Source organism: Parasteatoda tepidariorum, chromosome X2 (assembly GCF_043381705.1).
Source record: "Parasteatoda tepidariorum isolate YZ-2023 chromosome X2, CAS_Ptep_4.0, whole genome shotgun sequence".
NCBI lineage: Eukaryota > Metazoa > Arthropoda > Arachnida > Araneae > Theridiidae > Parasteatoda > Parasteatoda tepidariorum.
Genome location: NC_092215.1, coordinates 2,605,934 through 2,628,849, shown reverse-complemented (window position 1 = coordinate 2,628,849; position 22,916 = coordinate 2,605,934). Strand labels below are relative to the sequence as shown.

General features: G+C 27.0%; 1 protein-coding gene and 1 long non-coding RNA gene across 10 annotated transcripts in view; one reads left to right on the top strand and one right to left on the bottom strand.

The window, feature by feature from the left end:
* The window catches only part of LOC107447498 (homeotic protein antennapedia), a 212,723-nt gene that overhangs the window by 18,928 nt on the left and 170,879 nt on the right, over positions 1-22,916 (top strand). The gene's annotated exons all lie outside the window — the stretch shown is intronic.
* The window catches only part of LOC107447499 (uncharacterized), a 167,899-nt gene that overhangs the window by 45,344 nt on the left and 99,639 nt on the right, over positions 1-22,916 (bottom strand). For 7 of the 8 annotated variants that reach the window (XR_006224764.2, XR_006224762.2, XR_006224760.2 and 4 more), the window contains 3 exons: positions 22,294-22,467; positions 16,371-16,539; positions 8,101-8,198 (listed from right to left, as the gene is read on the bottom strand). This is a non-coding gene — a long non-coding RNA (uncharacterized lncRNA). The remainder of the gene's footprint in view (positions 1-8,100; positions 8,199-16,370; positions 16,540-22,293; positions 22,468-22,916) is intronic. The other variant, XR_006224763.2, reaches the window with a different exon arrangement.

Genomic DNA, 22,916 nt, shown 5'->3' with positions numbered 1-22,916 from the left:
TTTTATATATTTTTTTAATTTGAATCATTAGTGATAGCTAAAACGAGTTGAACATATTCCAAATCTAATGGCAAATTTGCTACCACTAAATTTATTTATTTATTAATTTTGTTTTTTCATAACTTATCACTGAAATTAATAGGGTTTTCTTTTAATAATATAAATAAATTTTTTATTTAATTTTCATAAAAATTTAATTTTTGTAAAAATTTTGTTTTTTTAAATATTTACGCTTTGGCTTTTAATCAAAGATGTGAATTAGTTATTCCGTTGTTACTATACAGTAACGTGAGTGGGTGCATAAAAATGCATGAACTACAAACATAATTATCATATTTTTAATGTTGCTACAAAAAATTTAAAAAGTCAAATTTGAACATATTAAAAATACCTTAGCTTTACATTAAAGGTTGAAAAAGTGTGTCGCAAATTCAGCTTTAAATTAAATAACTAAATTTCAAAAATAAAATGCCTAAAATACCAAGTTAAATTCAAAAACTAAGTTCCACAAATATTTTCATGATGTTTTGCTTATCGCAATAAATTTTATTACAATTTTAATTAAATAAATACATATGCTGGACATAGAAAAGCAGCAGAATCCTTATTTTAGCTTCTATGGTCATGTCGAATGAAATCCCAAAATTAATTTAAAATTGAAATAAATGTTCCTCATGGAAATAACATTACCGGTCAATGAACATACTTATTTTTGTATAATGAAGCTTTATTGATTATTCAATACACGAGTATTAACACTTATCTTACGATTAATTGTAATTAGTTTTTACATCACCGGTCATTGAACATACTTATTTTTGTATAATGAAGCTTTATTGATTATTCAATACACGAGTATTAACACATATCTTATGATTAATTGTAATTAGTTTTTACATCACCGGTCATTGAACATACTTATTTTTGTATAATGAAGCTTTATTGATTATTCAATACACGAGTATTAACACATATCTTATGATTAATTGTAATTAGTTTTTACATCACCGGTCATTGAACATACTTATTTTTGTATAATGAAGCTTTATTGATTATTCAATACACGAGTATTAACACTTATCTTATGATTAATTGTAATTAGTTTTTGAACATTTATAAAAATTTTAAATCACATTAAAAAAATCAAGCATTTAACTGATTTCTTCTTCATTAATTGTAAATGCTACAGACAAAATTGCNCATACTTATTTTTGTATAATGAAGCTTTATTGATTATTCAATACACGAGTATTAACACATATCTTATGATTAATTGTAATTAGTTTTTACATCACCGGTCATTGAACATACTTATTTTTGTATAATGAAGCTTTATTGATTATTCAATACACGAGTATTAACACATATCTTATGATTAATTGTAATTAGTTTTTACATCACCGGTCATTGAACATACTTATTTTTGTATAATGAAGCTTTATTGATTATTCAATACACGAGTATTAACACATATCTTATGATTAATTGTAATTAGTTTTTACATCACCGGTCATTGAACATACTTATTTTTGTATAATGAAGCTTTATTGATTATTCAATACACGAGTATTAACACATATCTTATGATTAATTGTAATTAGTTTTTACATCACCGGTCATTGAACATACTTATTTTTGTATAATGAAGCTTTATTGATTATTCAATACACGAGTATTAACACATATCTTATGATTAATTGTAATTAGTTTTTACATCACCGGTCATTGAACATACTTATTTTTGTATAATGAAGCTTTATTGATTATTCAATACACGAGTATTAACACATATCTTATGATTAATTGTAATTAGTTTTTACATCACCGGTCATTGAACATGCTTATTTTTGTATAATGAAGCTTTATTGATTATTCAATACACGAGTATTAACAGTTATCTTATGATTAATTGTAATTAGTTCTTGAACATTTATAAAAATTTTAAATCACATTCAAAAAATGAAGCATTTAACTGATTTCTTCTTCCTTAATTGTAAATGCTACAAACAAAATTGCTAGAACACTGAATGGTTTAGGCATTTTTAATTCTACGATGAATTTCCAATGCCCTCCTCATTCTTTTTTTCTAATTTATTAACTAAATTTTTTACCAAATTATTTAATTCGAACTACATTTCGAATTAAATAAAACAGATAAACAATCGATGTACCTTTGCAAAAATGTTTTTATGCTTCAAAACTTGATATCACAAAATTTATATAAATTTTTTTTATGTAAACAAGAAGAAAAGTTCCTATTCAATATGCTAATTAATGTTGAATTATAAAATATTGGAATATAAAATTACAAGCTAAAGATATTTCCTGGTAGTATATACATGGAAAAAAAATTTTGGTGAAATTATCGCACCGTATGGTGCTGACATTTCTGGAAAAAAAAATAAGTAAAAAAATATATATAATTTTGGTTGATCATACGAAAATATACCGTATTTAAACCTTTCAATTGAAAAATTCCGTTCATATAGTAACCGTTTACCGGCAAATCTGTTTTCTTAAAATTATACTTCTCATTACCACAAACTTTTTATAACATATAAAACTGAAAAGTAAACTTAACAGAATAAATGGTTTTTATACCATGCTTTTAAGTATCATGATAAGCTTATCAAATTGTGCAATATTTATCAAATTTCATCATATAATAAAAGCATACTTTGTTAACGATTTTACCAAAATCGTTAACAAAGTTAACGATTTAGACATAACATATTCAAAGTTAACAAAGTAAATCGTTAATCGTGCTTTGTTAACGATTTTACCAAAATCGTTAACAAAGCACTTCGGTAAAAATTACCGTGCTTTTTGGTGTTCCCATAGAACCAGAAACACGATTAATTTTAACATATTCTGGTAGTTCTGATGTACTTAAAATCTTAATATCACAAAATTTATGTGATTTTTTTTTAAATAAGCAAAAGGCAAAATTCCAATGCAATATATTAATTATCAAAGTTGAATTATAAAATATTAAAATTATCACAAGCGTAAAAACATTTCTTGACAGTATTTATAATCAAAAATAGAAATGAATTAATGTTCACATTTTACATAGTTAAAAATGTTTACATTTATATATTACTTTAACTAATGTACAGCAAAATCATCGATTTTAAATATATCGAGCAAAAAATAAATGAAGAAAGAAAAAATAGAACGAATTAACTATTTCTTCAAAATGAACAAAAATCGAAAGAAGCTCCGAGAAATATCATGTTCAAAATAATTCATTTTTGATAAAGTGCCAGTCATTTTTAAGGAAGGTGCCATAAAGTTACTGATGGCAATAACTTTTGGCATTGAAAATTAATCCCCCTCAAAAGTGCAAAAATAACGAAAAAACACCTCGTATCAGTAAATTTTAAAATGAATTTTGTACCTAATTTCATGAAAAAATGAATTTTCAATAAAAGGAAAACAAATGTGAAAGAAATGCTTGCGTTTTTTTTTTCATCCTAGATTAAATTGCTTTAAGTTTGAATTAAGGAAATATGTTTAATGAAATTTGCTGAATGTTTAATGAAATTTGCTGAATGTTTAATGAAATATGTTATATGTTTAATGAAATTCGAATATAAGCTGAAATGAAATTCGATTTAAAATATTAAATATTTTTGATACTCAGATGGTAATTTTTTGAAAGAATAACACTAATAATAACTGAGTAAATGATAAAATAAAGCTCAAATATTTAAATATACCTTATCTTCAGAAAAGAGAAATTCTCATTGAAGGAAAATAACATTTTGAGAAATACTCGCGTTTATTTATTTATTTATTATTATTTTAATTAAATTTCCTTACATTTGAATTAGGAGAGTAATTTTGGTGTAATGTCAGTTGAAGTAAAAGTCGACTTAAAATATTAAATATTTTACATATTCAGTTAGTAATTTTTTAAATAAAAATAATAATAGTAACATAAAAATGATAAAATGTAGTTCCCATTTTAATAACACATACTGATGTGATGGTTAAAAAATAATGGAATAAAATTCTGAAAATTGAGATTCAAAAAATTTAATGTAGAGATTGTTATTATCATTATATTATGAATATGGCATTACAGTAATCTATTCTTAAAACAAGCACAAAAAAGTAAATAAGTCAATTAAAATACTTTTAAATTAATTCAGCCCACCACAGAACAAATCGCAAAAAAAAAAAAATATGAAACTAAATAAAAAGTTTATTGGGATAATTATTCAAAAGTTATTGATTTCCAAGTTGAAGAGTTTTACATTCAAGAAAATGTTTCCATCACTAATTTCATATATTTTTCTTTTATTTAATTCCATAAAATCAACATGTTGGAAATATACTGTACATTCATCAGCATTTAAAAAAAATATTAAATTACGTTTAAATATTGTATTAAACTATTCACTTTTATAAAATTAATTATTATACTATTATCTTCTTATTACCAAATATATTAAACAATTTCAAATAAATTAACAAATATTTTAGTATTTNATATATAATTTCAAATAATGTGCAAGTTATTACAGGGGATCTTGCCTATATAGAATAATGCTCCCCAAAAATAACTAGTATTGATACTGTATCTTACCCCATACCATTCTGATTAATTTATTCTTTACTCGACTTCCCTGTCTTCACAAACAACCAATAGTGACTGAGTTCTATGTAGTAATTTGAATTAAAAGTCCTCTCTGTATTATATTATGTGGTTATCGTATTATAGATAGATATATTATCATGTGTTAGTTGACAAAATTATATGAATTATCAGTTAAGAACATCAAAATTTCTGCATCCAAACTTATTCCAACTTTTACAAGATGAACAAATATTGGGACAAATTATGTTTATTTAATGAATTGTTGTAAATCAACAAATATTGGGAAAAATGTATTGATTTAATATTTTGTACAAAAGTAATCATAACCACAATCAGCAATATTAAAATAAAAATTTAATAAAATGATAAATTTTACTTATGTTATTAATTAAATGTATCAAAAGTAAACCTTACAAGATGAACAAATATTAGAATATACGTTATGTTTATTTAATGCTTTGTAATAAATCAACAAATATAGAGACAAAATTTGCGGTGTAGCTTGTTTCCTACTAAATAAACCTTTTTTGAAAAAAAATTTATTTATATCTTATTAAATTTATTTATTTATTTATTTATTATTATTATGGAAAATCTTTGTCTCTTCCTTCAAATTAACACTCACTTTTTAATATAAAGTAAGTTTCAAACGATTACCTCCTTTCAAAAAATTATAATATATATGCTATCAGAATTGTAATATTAAAATTATTATACATATGATCTAGTGATATATATGCTATCAGTTCAGCTCGTTTCTGACTGAAGAATCCTTTTTTCTGTTCATATTTCTTGGCACATTTTTGTATTTTCTTTCAGATTGACGCTCATTTTTTAATATAAAACAAGTTTCAAACGATTTCCTCATTGCAAAACATTATTTAAAAAAATCGCAAACTATCCACCTCTATGTTAGCGATATATATGCTATGATTGTAATATTTTTTTTTTAAATTTCTACTTGTATTTCTTGGCATATTGCAATTTCCATCTAACAGACACTCACTTTTTAATATAAAATAAGTTTCAAACGATTACCTACATGCAAAAAATTATAAAAAAATTCACAAATTGTCCGCCTCTATGTTAGTACTTCATATACTATCAGTTTCGATAGGCTCGGACTAAGAAAACCTTTTTTAAAAAAATTTTGTATATTTTTTATTGGCATATTTTTGTATTTTCACTTAAATTTACTCTCACTTTTTACTACAAAACAAGTTTCAGAGGATTTCCACATGACCAAAAATTCACAAACTGTCAGTCTCTATGTTAGCCTTATATATATGCTGGCACAGTAGCTTGTTTAGAACTAAACAAAACTTTTTTTTGCTAAAAATTCATTTATATTTATTGGTATATCTTTGTATTTAATTTTAGAAATGACTCTCACTTTTTTTGTATAAAATAAGTTTTTAATGATTTCCTCATTGAAAAATATTATAAGAAATTCGCAAACTGTCAGTCTCTGTCTTAGCGATATATATGCATTCAGTGTAGTTTGTTTCGGACTGAACGATCCATTTTTTTAAAAAATTTATCTACATTTTCTTGGCATATTTTAGTATTTTCTTTCAAATCGACACTCACTTTTTAATATAAAACAGTTTCAAATGATTTCCACATAGCAAAAAATTATAAAAAATTCGCCTTTTTACAAGCGATAAATTTGCTCTCAGTATAGCTTTCTTCGCACTAAACAATCCTTTTTTTAAGAGTTTTGTCTATATTTCTTGGCATATTTTTGTATTTTCTTTCAAATTGGCTCCCATTCTTTTGAAATATAAAGCAAGTTTCAAAGGATTTGCAAAAAATTAGCAAATCGTCCGCCTCTATATTAGTGGCCCACAGTTGTTTCAGTTTTTTTAACTGTTTCTGAATACATCTTAGTATTTTTGACTTTTTAACATAAAATAAGTTCGATGCCAAATAATTATAAAAAATTTGCACTCTATCATATGCACACGTATTTTCTTTCAAATCGACACTCTTTTTTTTTAGTATAAAACTAGTCTTTTTCCTCTATAGAAAAATGTAAAAAAAGAAAACTGTGAACTGTCCGCCTCTTTTCTGCTAATATATAATAAGGGTTTACCGGAAATTCTGTTTTCCAAAATTATAGTTCTTATTACCACGCATTTAGTTTGAAGTACAATACTGAAAAGCAAATTTAACCGAATTAATGGTTTATACGCCATTCTCATATCAAATTTATAATATTTATAAAATTTTATCACATATTTTAATATTAATTTTACCAAAATCATTACGAAAGTGCTTCAGTAAAAAATACCGAGCTTTATGGTCTTTTTATAGAGCCAGAAACATGGTAAATCTTAATTCTGGTAGTTTTGAAATTACTTTTTCTCTGTGTGGAGAAGAATGAAACAAAAATATTTTTATGTTAAATGATAAATTTTGTTTAAATGGATTTTAATCATTAAGTCTAATTATTTGTTAAGATATCAATTGCTGTGCGAAATCTCTTTCTTTTCTTTATTATTAGGTCATAACGGTCAAATAGATGTCTTAATAATTTAAATAAATCAGTCCTTCCGTTTATTTAGAAGAAGACACAGTCTTTGAAAGTAACTGACATACCTAAAATGAGTTTTTACTCATAAAAAGAAGGAAAAAAATTATTTAAAACTTCAATTCGTAAAGGAAAGCGTCAATTTGAATCAGGTTAAAACTTACATCAGAGTTCCATGAAAGATCATAACCTTTAAAATTGGGTCATAGCCATGAAAATTAGCTAAAAATCCAAAATAGAATAACTTTAATTTATTGACAGTTGTTCTAAATATATTCTTTAGAAAATTATCAAACGTCGATTTGCTTGACTTAATGAGTTTTTCCCCGCACGAAACATAATTTGTCTAAATATTTCACTCAGAAGTTTGATTATCTTTAGAGTAAGTTTTTAATTTATTTGGGAAGTTGCAGAGTTGTCGTTGATCGCTTTTTCATTGATTGTAAAATATAACGTAATACTTTACTTCTTTTTTGTGAATAAAAAATGGTCACTTTGAATCTCTCTTATTAATTATAATTTATTTTCAGTAAAACTGATATTTTTTTATGCCGAAAAATTATATTTTGTAAAGATACACTTTTAGATATACTGAATTTATTGCAAAATCAACCTGAGTTTCATTTTTTCTGCTTGCAAGAACTTTATAAGAAAATGGTGGAAAATTAAATGCTATCATTTATCTTAATCTTATTTTGTCGAATGAAAATCAATTCTATTTTATTGACTGAGTATAATTTCATTCAAATTTAATCATAAATCAATAATCAAATAACTAAGAAAATTTTTCTAAAAACCATTAAATATAATATTATAATAAGAACACTACTGCATAATTAAACTTTCTCCTCAAATAAGCACAAATATAGCATGACGTTAACAAAGAGTATATGCACAATAAATGATAAATACGAAGATAATTTTTCATAAAAATAAAGAAACACTATGTAAAATTTTATACCTAAAGTTTCGTTTTCCAATCCATATATATATTTCCTTAATATAAGGGTTGTTACTAAGCAAGAGTTCAGTTGTATGTTCTTTTAAGTATCTCCAAAGCTGTGAGAAATGAAATTTCAATAAAATGAAAAACTAAATAAAGGTTTTAAAATTTTAAAATTGAGAAAAAGAGAGAATAATGAAAATATATCAAAATAAATAGATCAACAATTTGTTAACCGGACTTAGTAAATAAACTTATGACGAAAATCAAAACAATATTTTTCGATAGCTTTTATGCGTGTAAATTAAACCCTTTAATTACAATTAAAATAACTCCACTTTCTGCTAACAGGACCAGTTCTATTACTTGATTTTAAATGTTTTCACAAAAATAAAAATATTTCTCTTTAAATACTTTAATACTAAAAGTTTTGTTTTATTTTTAATACATATAAAATCGTCGTTTAAAATAAATTTTAAAAGTCAGTTAGTACAATAATTCAGAAACATGTTCTTAATTAAACGCTGGAAAAATCCAACAAAAATATTGAAATGATAAGTAACAAAAAAAAAATAAGAAAAGTAAAAGAAAAAAAGAAAACAGTTTACACGTAATTCTTTTATGGTTATTTTCTTAAATTCTTCCTGTCACGATGTTTGATTCTAACAGAAATTACTTTTTTTAAGGAAATTTAGTTACATTGCTTAGTTATTTATTTGTAAATTAAATGAAATAGGTTTAAAATATTCTTTATACATATAATTAAAATTGTGAAAACCTTCTCATAATGTTTTAAAAAAATTTGTCATCGCATGTAAACGTCAATTTTAAAGAAAAACATATATAAAAATTGCAATTCGGTTACACTTATTGCTTTTATAGTGTGAAACAATGTTATTAATATCAAATCAGGTACTATACTTTATACTACCTGTTTTCATTAATAGGTCATAATCATAATTACTTTTTTTTTTTTAATTAATAATACATTCCTCTTACAATATGGGCAAAATATAGTAATAATAGTCATGACAAGATTTATACATCTTACTCGTGTATATTTTATATTTCATCTGATCGTGCATATTTAATCTGACACCTAACAAGAATTAAATCATATTACAGTTTATATAAGGAAATAAATTATATAAAATAAATTAAAGTTTCACTACACAATATTTTTTTCTAAAAAAACTTTTAAAAATTTAAATTAAGCAAGATATATGCATCTCAAATTAAAAAGGACAATTCACCTTGAAAAGAGACTATTATTTTGACACAATACAATTTTTTTTGGTTGCCATTTATGTGTTTACACTTATGTATCAAGTTTCATAAAAATAATATTGAAACTTGATGGAGATATTTATAAACATGCTATTTTAGTTACATGCAATTCAAAATGCTCCTAACCCTATTTTCTTTTTTTAATTGATAATGATTTTTTCAAATATTGGTCCTAAAAGTAAAAAAATTAGCGCAAATTACTGATCTTTAGTTTTTGCAATTCTCGGTTACTTACATGATTTAGAACAAATGATGCCTTGAAATATTTTCAAAAAATACACATTGTTAACAAAAAAAAAAAAAAAAAAAAAAAACGCAACTACAACCGTAAAGATTTTTTGAGATCTCTGAAAGTTCGTTTCTTCTTTTTTTCTTTTTCTTCTCCTTTTTTTCCTTATTGTTCTATCCAAGTATCGTTTTATTCTTTTTTCTTTCGAAGGAGTGAGCTATTTTTTCCTCTGGTATATTTTGCGAATTATTACAGCGAGATTATCCGCCTTTGGAGCATTCCTTTAACTGACAAAAGAAAAATTCCCTCTTCATTCCAAATTCTAATTGTATCCCTACATTTAAAATAAAAATAATTTCACATAAAACACTCCAATTGATATTCCTTTTTGGAGGATTTTTCTATCCGTAATTGATCATCAAAATCAATAATGATTACACCAAATGTCAATACACCATTTATAAAGCGTAACGGTTGATATCATCCTTCATCGTTTATTTCACTTTCGATATAAAATATCCTTAGGTCAGATTTATCTTCAGTCTGCCAATCGCTGACGGGATCGTAAATTATATCCAATAACAAAGGTGAATCTCTGGCAGGAAAGGATCAAATATTGCAGATTTACGATCTCCTGTTATCAGAAACATGTGTTAGTGCACATTTGTACCTTATCAAAAGTTTCTTGAAGCGGAAAGGTATACCTTGTGTCCTTATCTATAGCATACACACACTACTGGCTATGGCAACCCCACTGGCTAGATTTATTAATTCATATGCGATCAGATATAGCACGCTCCCACATTCGTCAGTATTTATCCTGGATTATATTGTAGGGGATGATTGTGTACGCCTGTATCATGACATGGGGAAAGGATTAAAAATATTCGAATCTGTACTTGGAAAAGATGCTATAAAAAATTAGAAGATTAAAAAAAAAAAAAAAAAACTATGCATAAATTTTAAGCAGGCAAAAGCAATTTTAAATTAGAAACTAAGAATAGGTAAATAACCAGTTAATAAAAATCAGTAAGGACGCTAAATAGGAATCATAGACATGTTACTTTTTTATACGTAATTACGCATAATAGCGGATTTTGGCTAACTTTTTAATTTATTTGTGAAATTAAATGAAATTAGTTTCCAGATGTTAATGTAAATAGCCAAAATGAAATTTTGTATCGGTTTCCCTTATAAAGAAAGAATCCTAAACAACGGATGCTCCAAGAAATTTTGTATATTTATTAATAATTATGCACAACATTCAGCAACGTAAGAGGGAATCACGGGTAGAAAAGCTTAAAAAAAAATTTAAAAAATGCCCCGGAAAATTTTTTTTTTTATTTACTGTTACATAAATTTTCCGTCCGATTTGATTCGGTCAGTGAAACCCAAATTTTATATGATAAAATAGACTATGTGATTAAATCAAAAACTATGTATATTTATAGTAAAAAGCCAAAATACGTTATTATGCGTAATTACAGGTAAAAGAGATAGTTATCTATGATCTTTTATTTCGCGTCCTTACTCATTGTTGATTTTAGTTTATAGTCACTTCTTAAAAAAATAGCAGTTTATCATTTGTATATTATGACACAAAGCAATAAGTGTATATTATAATAATAAGTTGTATATTATAATACAAATTTTGTAACTGCTTAAGAGCCCCAATAATTTTTTTGAACAGTATAGTTTTTTTCCGTAAACTTTCTATCTAATTTCATTCGAATACTAAAAAATATCTAATTTAATTCGAATAAATGCTTAATTATATTAAATTCTGCCTAGGTCAAAATTGAATCAGTTGTTAAATTTATATAATTATTAATGAGGTAATTTTTTTTTTTAAATATTTTTACGAAGCTTATTTTTTGGAGGGGGGGGCTTTTTTTTCGTCTACCAGTAAGAGGTCTTTTAATAAATTAAAAAAGCATAAAGCTAAAACAATCAATGTGAGAATTTTTTTGGAGCAAGGGATTATTTTTTGGGGAAAAAAAAGAAGAAAAAAACGATGTAAGTTTTAATTTTCTATGAAAACTGTTTAGTGATTAATAAATAATATTAATTAACTAACGGAAAATAGTTGTCATGGTTTGTTTTTTGAACTTCCGTTAAATACATTAATCTTGTTAGTCTTGCAATCTTTATTAGTTATGATTGTGCTTGTGAATACATAAGAAGTTGAGGATTATATCAAGAGTTTTGAACTTCGCGGACGTTTTAAGAATAAAAAGTTGAGTGTTTTTCCAATTCTTAGAAATTTTAACCGCATTGTTTCTGAACCCAAAGCTTTTGGTAATTATTTAAACTAGAGTTATTTGTTTAATAAATGCTTTTCCTTAATTTTATTTCAAAGTTATAAACTCAAAAAACTCAAGAGATATATATTTGTATTTTTAGTTTAAAAAAAAACAAACAGTAAAAGTGATGTCAGTAAAAATAATCAGGCTGTATTTATATTAATGATTCACTTGTAAAAAGAAGCTTTAATAATAATAATAAATGCAACACTAAAGATTGTTGCAGATCTATAATTTAACTCAATCTTTAAATTGAGATAATAATATTCTCAAATCAAAATAAAAATGATAGTTTAGTAAGATTAATTAGAAAAAAATTTATTTATTATAGATAATTAAAGTTCTAAATTGTAGGCCAAATAGGATGCGCTAACTTTATTGAAGAACTAAATCATACTCTCCATTATTCATTAGTAAAAGAAAGGTAAACATGATAATACTAGCAACAATTTGGAACAAATTCCTACGGCTGGACAAAAACACAATTCTGGTTAATGAAACCAAAATATTAAACCCTTCATTTGGGGATTTTTCCGTTTACTGGAAATTAATTTTTGTTTTCAAAAATTATAGTTTTCATTACCCCACATTTAGCAAAATGTAATTTTCCACATTAAATAATTTTTGACCGAGTTAATGGTTTTTATGCCATGCTCTGAAGTATCATGATAAAATTATCAATTTTTGAAACATTTGCCGAATTTTATCACATTTCCGAAAAGCATATTTTGAGGTTAATTTTAATGAAATCATTATCAAAGCACTTCAGTAAAAACTACCCAACTTTTTGGTGTTCCCATAGAGCCAGAGACGTAGTAAAATTTACCATATTCTGGTAGTTTCGACTATATTTTTTTCCCCTCTAAGTGTAAATGGATATTTAGTTCTAAAATTTTTGCTCCATAAAACCGGATAAAATGCATGAAATAAGGAATAGACTATAATAGTAAGAAATAAAACTCTTTCAATTATTTAAAATTTTTCCAAATAGTTATGTTATAATAAAAGCTCTTATGGTTTTGTTACGAAAAGGGGAAGAGTGACTGTTACATTATAAAAAAAATAATAATATTTGGTTATAACCGACTTCCAGATCAGAATTAAGTCATTGATATTTCGTTGATTTCCGGATGTTCACCGCTCAATAATAATTGGTTTACTTTACTGCATATGTTATGATAGCAGAACTGATTGCAGAACCATGCAATAGCAATCCATGTTCCTAGAAAACTCCCCCATCCCGAGTCTCTTTTGTTATATCCCCTGCATCGTTTACAAATGTCACCCCACAATAAAGAGGGAAGTCTGAATGATTAGGGTTGCTATAATAAAAATACCAAAAAATGGTTAAACAATTTCGCCAAGTGTCCCCCAATGATGTTTTAGGGTCTTATTATGCAATAAACCTATGCAATGTTTTGCTATAAGTACGTGATATTATCATTTAAAATCATGCTATGGAAAGAAGCAGAAAATTTTGATCCCAGTTTCGTACAAAAAGTCAGTGGGAACTAATATTATTAATTCTGCCTAATGTTTCGGCAACTTTGAAAGACATCAAAACAAGATATTCATTTTTTATCAAAAATTTTAGTTTTATTTTTTCTAAGAAAGGTTTTGTTTAGACTTCTTAAGCGGGCGAAATATTTATCGCGTTTTAATTACTCTTGTCTCGTTTTAATGAGTGGAATAATCTTATATTTTGCTGCATTTGCTGATAACAAAGACGCAAAACATTAAAAATTTAAACACATGAAAAATTGATCAGATGCTCATCTGGTATGAGAAAGAAAAAAATGAAATGAGAACAAAAAGTCAAAAAGAAAGTATAAATAAAATATGTTTTTATAATATGTGATAAAATATGGTAAATGTTGTAAAATTTTATAATTTTTTCATGATACTTTAGATAAGCATAAAAGCCATTTATTCGATTAAATTTATGCTTCAGTTTTATATGTTTTACTAAAGGTGTGGTAAAGAGAACAATAATTTTAAAAACCCGAATTTGCGGAAAACAGTTTTAATGAAAGTTACTGAACCAAGAAAAAAATATTAATTATATTTAACCTCACAACACGAAGCAAGTTGATGTCTCCGCATAGGGTTTTCTCAGGCCTTAAAAAAATTAATAGTGGTGGAAAATTTATGTTAAAGGTACAAGGAATTTCGTTAATATAACACTTTAACATTTAAACTCTTTAATATTATTTTTAAACAAATATATTTTATTTTATAATCGTCGTTAAGCAGCCGACCGAATTTTGGGTTTACGACTGCTAATATCCACCTCCGTAGCCTTGTAATTTTGAACCCAATCCAGAAGACAAGGGAACTTCTGGATCAAGTATAGAGTAAAGTTTGCCTTCGTGGAAGACTTTTGATGGAACGCATTGGCGTTATATGGAGAAGAAAACCACGAAGACCTCAAGCGGTTAGTCCAACAGAAAAGAGACTCCAACCCGTGATCCTTTTATCACTGCAGATATTTTACGTCGGCTCTGTGGTCGGTGTGAGCCAGGTGCGGAATTCGTATCCATCAACCATCACTGGTATTCGAAACCAGTTCACCTCACCGGTTCACTGGGATCATAACCTGATTTACTTTTGCTCTTTGAGATCTGTCTCAAAAATATCATGCCATGGCTCACATATTTTTTTTTAATTTTTTATAACCGTCGTTGAACAGTCGACCCAATTTTTGGTACTGATGACTTTTGAACCCAATCCAGAATGCAGGGGAACTCCTGGATCAAGTATTGGGAGAAATGTGCCTTCGTGGAGGACTACTTGATGAAACTAACCTGCATTTACGTTACATGGAGAGGAAGACCACGAGAACCTCCCACAGTTAGCCTGACGGCAAGGGGTCTCTAACCCACTATCTGTCTACCACTGAGGATATTTCACGTCAGCACACCCAGCTATCACCGGGATGGGATCGAACCCTGGTTCACCTTATTGGAAGGCGAAAGCTCTATCCCTTTAGCCATCGCGACTCCACATATTTTTTTCAAAATTTTCATGCAATGGTGGTCACAAATATATTAAATGATCGAAATACGACTACTCATTGTTACCATTTTTATTTAAATTTTTACAGCCGAAGGGAATGTTGCCTGACATTGAAAAGTGCATTTGAAGTTTTAGATTGGTAAAATAACCTTGTGGACAAGCGTGCTTCCAAGAACTATAATAATAAAATAATAATGCAACCAGTTATTATTTTAAAAAGAAAAATAAATAAATAAAAAGAACTATTATCCTCGAATTTGTGGATTATTGATTTTACAATTGTAAAGGGAAATTATTTAAACTGCGCAAACAATGTATTTAATGCCTCTTGTTAGTATTTACTTAATTGTAATGAGGATCGATTTTTTGTTGGATAAAATTAAACGATATTAAGGTTAAGGCATTTTGTTGCTACTTCTAAAATAAAAGTAAAATATTCCTTGAAAATCAGGAGATTCGATAACTATGTTAGCGCTCTTTATTTAATTACAGCACTTACTTACCCCCATCTAATTATATATTGTTTCATTTTACCGTTTATCTAGTAAACCCTGGGTAACTGGTTCTTCATAAAACTGGCATTTTTATTGAAGTGATAGTAACAATACGGAAAAAGAAACGCTCTAGTTTTATAGGCAGTAGCATCATGATTATGCTAAAGGAAATTTGCAGCGTTCAGGATATAGGTTGACAAAAATATGGTATTATTCAAAGATTCCATTTCCACACCTTTTTTATTCTTCAATTTTCTTTTATGATTAAAATTCTTTAATTTTCCTCTTTCTTTATTTATTAGAGTCACTTCTAATATTATAATACTTGTTTGTAAAAAGCTTACAACAATGACATTTAAACACAATTATTATTGTTAACAATTTCGTTGTAGTTCGCAATCTCTCCTACCCATATACTCCATCTCATCAACACAGTATGGAGTAGAATGAAAAGAGCTTTCTTAGACAACGACTAAACTCATAGTGAAATGACAGTAATGATTAAAGTGCAAAAACATTATTAGTAATCATTATCATTATATAGCGGCATTTTAGAAGATAGTCCAGCTAAAAAATATTTAAATATTTTTATTACTTTGTTAAATAATGATAGATAAATACTTAAAATGAAAATATTTCGCAACCTCTGTTTACTTTTTTATAAAAAGCGACAGGAAGTTTTTGTAGCCGGTTGGGATTTGCAAATCATTTTATCGGAAATTTTAAAAAAGAAATCTAAATAGTGTTCAAACAATTAAAAAAATTTAAATTTACTAAAAACAATGTATAAAATCACAAACAGGAAGATTTATTCTGGACCTAAACGTGTTTTGATGTCACATTTGTACGCATTCATCAGTTTTCAAAGATTAATGAAATAAATAAAAATAAATTCGGGCAATTATTTTAATTATTGATAAAAAGAAATTAGGATTTATTCTTACCCTGTACATAACTTACCTTTTGCTGCATTTGAGGCAGAAAGAGCGATCGCAAATAAAAATTCTACAGACTTCACTAATAGATGGCGCCACACAAATTCTATTAAACTCTTTGAGGCAGAGGGAGAAAAATCCAGAGTCAGGAGGTGAGGAACTTGCTCTTCTAGAATCATTATTGATGCTTGACTCTACAATAGAGAATGAGGTGGTGAGTCTTTTGTAGAGGAAATTTAAACAACTCCAGAGGATCTCATGATATTTATTTAAAAAAAAAAAATTAGGAACCGTTACTTTTGTATGTATATCTGTTACTTTAGTATGTATCTGCTAATTCAAAAGGTTCACTTTAACACGTGACACCTTTAAATAAGTAAGTAAAATAAAAAAGTTAATAAACTGAGTAAACAAATGAATACAATAAATAAATGTATGAATAAGAAAAAAGAGAAGAAAAAAAAGAATTTTCAAACAAGGACTGTGGCCACTAACGAATTACGGGGACAACGAAGCTAATAAACTTTATCTCTTTGCTGCCCAGAATATTATTATACCTACAATAAGAGATTTTGAAATCTAAAAAGGATTCTTTGGTTATGTAGTCTAGGAAATTAATTCAGTTGGCCATCACTTTAATTTAAGAGTCAGCGTTTTCAAAGCGGGAGTAAATAAAGTATTCATAACGAGTCAGTAATAAACTATATTTTTATTAACTTTCTTAAGAAAAGTGAAAAAGAAGAGGGAAATTTCTTTATCTATTTATTAGTTCGTGATGAATATGATGATTATATGAATCTGATGAATGATATTTATGAAAAAAAAAATAATTCTCCTACGAATAAATCGAATTGAAGGGGAAAATGAAATCTTTTTTTTTTCAATTTTTTTATGTTCTTTTATTTATTTATTCAATTTTTGTGACGTTATAATAAAGCCAAAAAATAAATTATTCAACCATTTTGTATTTTCAAAATCATGTCTGAAAATCGGTACTTTCTGAAAACTTAAATATTTTTGCTTATTTAAAAATAAAATTTATATATTTAAAACAATTGCATAGAACATCCGCTTTTGCAATAGGTTTTAAAATACTTTAAGTATTTCTTATTTGGTTTAATTATACGTTTACTGCTATTACATTTTATATTCTCTACAAACACAAAATTTTGCTATTTTGCCATATTTTGAACTAAAAATGATTATAAGTAGAAATTACGAGAATATCAGATAATATAATGGCCCTCTTCATTTTTTGGAAGGAAAAAAAAACCTATAAAAAGACCACAAGGCACAGATGGGTTAACGCCAATCCTTCACGAGCGTGTGGATTATTTATGCAATACACAATATAAATATATGTACAATAATATATGCAATACCCAATATAAATTTCCAAATAAATATATATACCTATAGGGGTGATATATTAATTTTAAAACAAGTTTGAACTAAGTAGAAATTCTCTTCTCTAGCTATTTTTAATTTCTTTGATTAATTTTCAGAGCACTTTTATTTTTTAAGCGATTTGAACAAGAAAATAAGAGTACTTTGAAATTGTATCAGGTTTAAAAGGTATCATCGAAAGAATAATAGTAATAGATATTTATTTAAACCCAGAGGAATTTTCTCCTATTACCAGCCATTTTAATTTTGAAAAAGCAATATACAATGTTAAAATAAAGAAGAAAAAAAGAATAAATAAATGGTCCCTCTTAAATATTTTTTTGATTTTAATGATCAAATCTTTGCATTCCAGAACTCAATCGATGGTTTGATTGAGTGACATCGAATACACTAATTAATTAGTGCAGATGATATTTTAAGTCACGAAATTGTACACAAAAATGTATCACATATAACGTACACATAAAGGTAGTCGCAATTTGGTAAACGTGGTAACAATAATTTGTTCAAGATAACAATAAAGAGTTTGGGCAACTTAATTTTAATTTTACTGAATAAACATATCTTTTTTTCCCGATGGTTTTGGATTTCTGACCTTTCAAAATATAAAGGTAGTCGCAATCTGGTAAACGTGGTAACAATAATTTGTTCAAGATAACAATAAAAAGTTTGGGCAACTTAATTTTAATTTTACTTATTGCGTATTTCATCATATCTCGAGGACATTTTGACCCTTTGAGGCACGCGAATACAAATTTTCATATTTTTTTAAAATTGAGGAATTAATTATGATGCATAGGATCTAAGAATGGGAAAATTACACTTGAAAAAAATTCCGATTCATTGTCCCACCAGGGGGGTGGTGGTTTCGGTGGTTAACCACTGTCCGCATAGAACAATTTCGTGTGATAAGAAAATAATGCTTTTTTAACTTGTTTTTTAACATTTTTTACAATAAATTTGAAATTTATTCGAATTAAATAATAAATTTAAATACTGAAGTCATTTATATAATTTAAAGCTCGAAAACTGGCTTTAACAAACATAATATAATATTTAATAAAATACAAAATATATATAAGTGCAAATAGCACGTATGAATTTTAAACACGAAAAATGTTCTAGGAAATAAAATATGATACAAATATAATGTATATTATGCAATATTATGAAGAAATAAATAATACAGAAATATATAATAATAAAAATAAAATATATAATAAAATGTATAATGAAACTTAATAAAAAGTAAATATCTTACTGCGGTTTTCTCTGATATATATATACNAGATAGATAGATAGATAGATAGATAGATAGATAGATAGATAGATAGATAGATAGATAGATATATATATAGATAGATAGATAGATAGATAGATAGATTTTTCCCATTATAAAGATTGATCGTAATTGAAAATCAACAATACAAAATAATAATTTTAAAAAATTGTTTAAATTCTTAATTTTTAAGACATGCGAAATGCAGAAAAATTAGTAATAATAGAAAATAAATTTAGCATGTACTCAAAATGACTGCTTACTAATTCAAAAAGAGCGCAAATGAGGAGAACAAATTTGTTTCAGATAAGAAAAAGAGGTATTTGGCTTTATTTTCAATAAAAATAGATAAAAGGCACATGGTTCTCCTGTCATAAGCCCCATGCTAACGAAAAACCCTAATAAATTTTGATCCACTTCACTATTTGAATGAGTGAAAGGGGGAAAAAGAACATGTGCTGGTAGGAATATCGTACGTTCTAGGAGCATAGTGGTCTCTCTGAAACCAAGAGAAATAGATTTAAAAATTTAATACTTCTCTTTGGAATCTTCATCGGGGAAAAATTTATATGTCAAAAGAAGCTCACAAACAACAAATTTGAGTAATATATTTCAAAATTTTTTTCTATTTTATAGGGCAAAAAAAATTTTTTTTGACGTAAAGAAAAAATGCATTCAAAACTTTTAATTTTTCACCAAGGAAGGCCAAATCTGAGTGTAGGAAAGTTAAAATATTACTTTAAAAGTATTGGTTTTAGAGATTGACCATTGTGCGTCAAGAAAAATTTTTTTAAAAAGAGTGGTTTCGCTGACACACCACTGTGCGCTTTTTTAGTGAATGGAAAAATTTTTGCACACGATTACAAAATTCATATATCCAAAGATAATTCCTTGCAAAATATAACTTTAAGTAAATATTTATTATTTTTTTATTATTATATTTAATAATAGTCGTAAAAATTTTGAATTGTAAGGCATACAATTTTTTTATACAATTTTAAAGAATACAAATTTAAATGACGAAATTTAAAGTTCGTGTGAAATTGGTCGAACTGTTCCTGAGAAATCAAATTTTGAAAAATTCTTTTTCTTTAATAATATATGACAGTAGTCAAATCTATCACGTTTCCTCAAAATAAATACTTCTAATGCGACGCAAGAGCTACCACTTTTAAATTTTTTTTCATTCGAAAAAAGGAACAACACCCCAAGAAATTATGCTAGGCACAAATGAGTTAAATACAATATACTATCTCATGCACTATAAATTTTTAAACGTGATGATAAATATGTAAAGCATAGATATTATTCACCCCACACTTCGAAAAAAAAATATTTTGGGCTCAAACTTCAAATTAATTCTTACCATTATTTTTCCATAATCTATGGTTGCGATTCTGGAATGTTTAGAAAGCGAGCGACAGGTATCAAATTTGTCGACTTAAATCTCGATCAATGCGGATTTTATTTTTACGAGTTTTGCTTCGTACCGCCGCTAACGAATTTGAAGAGCTGTTTCAAGCAATTTATAGTTTCTACTTTAGTGTTATGGGCTGACGGACTTAGAAAACGAGAAACGTTGCTATCCATTTGCCGGGATTTTTTTTTTCGGGAGAAGGAAAAATAAAATAAAAAGCGAAATAAAATAAATCAAGTGTAAAGGACGCGCGTAAATGAAGGGAAAATCTAGAAAAGTCGAGTAAATTTTGGCGAGCTGTCAGTTTTAAAATACTGAAGAAAAATAAATAATAGAAATGAAACGTTTCTAATCGGCAGTGTAACAGAAGTGATCCATCTTTTAACAGCAGCGACAATTTACGCAGCTCAGACATTCCGCAGCTCGTAAATAACTAAAACACTCTTTCTATCACTCACTTTTTCTATTAATTTTACATAGATTCGACATCATTTATTTACCATTGCCAAAAATAAAAATAAAATCACTTCGATTTTGCTACCAGAGTTATATGTTATTCAAAACTGGTCTAGATGTGAAAAACACCTGTATGAAAAACTGCTAGTATTTATTTGCTTTTACTTAGTAGATATATCTTACGATTTAAAAAAGCGCAGTGACTTTAGCTCCAAATATTAGTTAAAGACTTTAGATCCAAATATTAGTTTTTAGCTAGACTTTAGATCAAAATATTAGTTATAGATTCTAGATCCAAATATTAGTTTTTAACTAATTAAATATTAGTTATTACCCTGTAAAAAAAATTTTTTTTTCTGTTGCGTGAGATTTTTGTAACAGGTCTTAGAGAGGTGGCTCACGGGATAGAGGTTTCGCTTCTCAGTGAGGTGACCCAGGTTCAAATCGCAGCCGTGAATGGTTGGTACGAATTCTGCTTCCAGCTCACACTGACTACAGTGCTGACGTAAAATATCCTCAAGAGGTTTTCGTGGTATTCCTCTCCATAAAACGCATAGGCCGGTTAGTTTCACCAAAAAGTCCTCCACGAAGGCTAGTTTGTCCCACTGCTTGATCCAGGAGTTCCTTGTTTCTAGATTATTATTTTTTTAAATGACATTTTTAATTTATTTTTTGTCGAAATGTACAAAACGTTACATGCACAGGGGGTCGCATAAATGCTGCGACAAACTTCTGAAGAGTTTAGACACATCATCAGGATTAAAATTGCATAGGAACTTATGCCCAGAAATGTCATTACATGCCACAAGAGGAGCCTCCTAATTATGAACTGTTTCTACATGCTCTTTTGAACAAGTCAGAATGGGGAAGCACCTCAAGCCGCTTACGATAGCATTTCTGGCCATGGGTTTCTATGCAATTTTAATCCTGATGATGTGCCCTAACTCCCGCAGAAGTCTGTCGTAGCTTTTACGCAGCGCTCTGCTATATATAAGGGTTCTAACTTGTACAGTTGGACAAAATTAGACTAAAAATGTCATTTTTTTGAGGGAAAAAAATTGCAGCATTAAGGACTAAACTAATTGCAAATTTGATATCCCCACTCCAACATTACGCAATATCAAGTATTTGCATAAATGGAACAAAAAAAATTGCATCCTGTTTCTGCAAAATAAGTTCTAATAAAAACTTGTTATACCACTTTTTTCCTTTTTGATAAGAAAGGAACCGTCCTTTTAAAAAGTCGATTGGCACACATGAATTAATACATAATGGTAGTTATAAAACCACCGGTATTAGTTCTAAAATACACGACTGTGTTCTATTGGATCTTTGAAAAGGAAATCTCTGCTAGAACCTGAGGAAAGCCAGAAATTGTTAAAATGATACCTGGATTTTTGCCTTATTTCTTTCAACTTGTTTCAGATACTATTTCTCGTTTTCTTTTCAGTGTGTTTCAGGTACTTATTCCATCTTAGTCTGTAGAGTCTGGATCTTTTTAGCCTAATTAGAGTGGATTTTCTGATTTTTCATTCTCTAAAAAATTGGTGATTGCTTTTTGCTCTCAAGGAAAAAAATAAGATAAAATTATTGGTTAAAAACATGAAATAGAAATTTTGTTACTTTCGTTATGATAAAACAATTATGATTAATCATTTGCCTTCTTTTCTACCTTCTTAAGTACATTGTTATTATTACGAAATAAGCATAATATAGGTAAAGAGTTAAAATATTGTTCAAATAGTTGAATATTAAATATAAAACAAAAAATAGTACTTAATACACAAAAGAGGACGAACTTAAAATGTGTCAAAGCTCATTAACCCTTTGGCGTAGAACACCAGTGTTTCTTTAATATACTTTTTCTGCTTCTCTTATTACAACAAAAATATATTTTGGTAATCTTTAATTGTGAAAAACAGTCTAATAGTTACTTTAAAAAAATCCGTTACATTATCGGAACTATAATATATATATATATATAAATATAACTATATATATATAAACTAAAC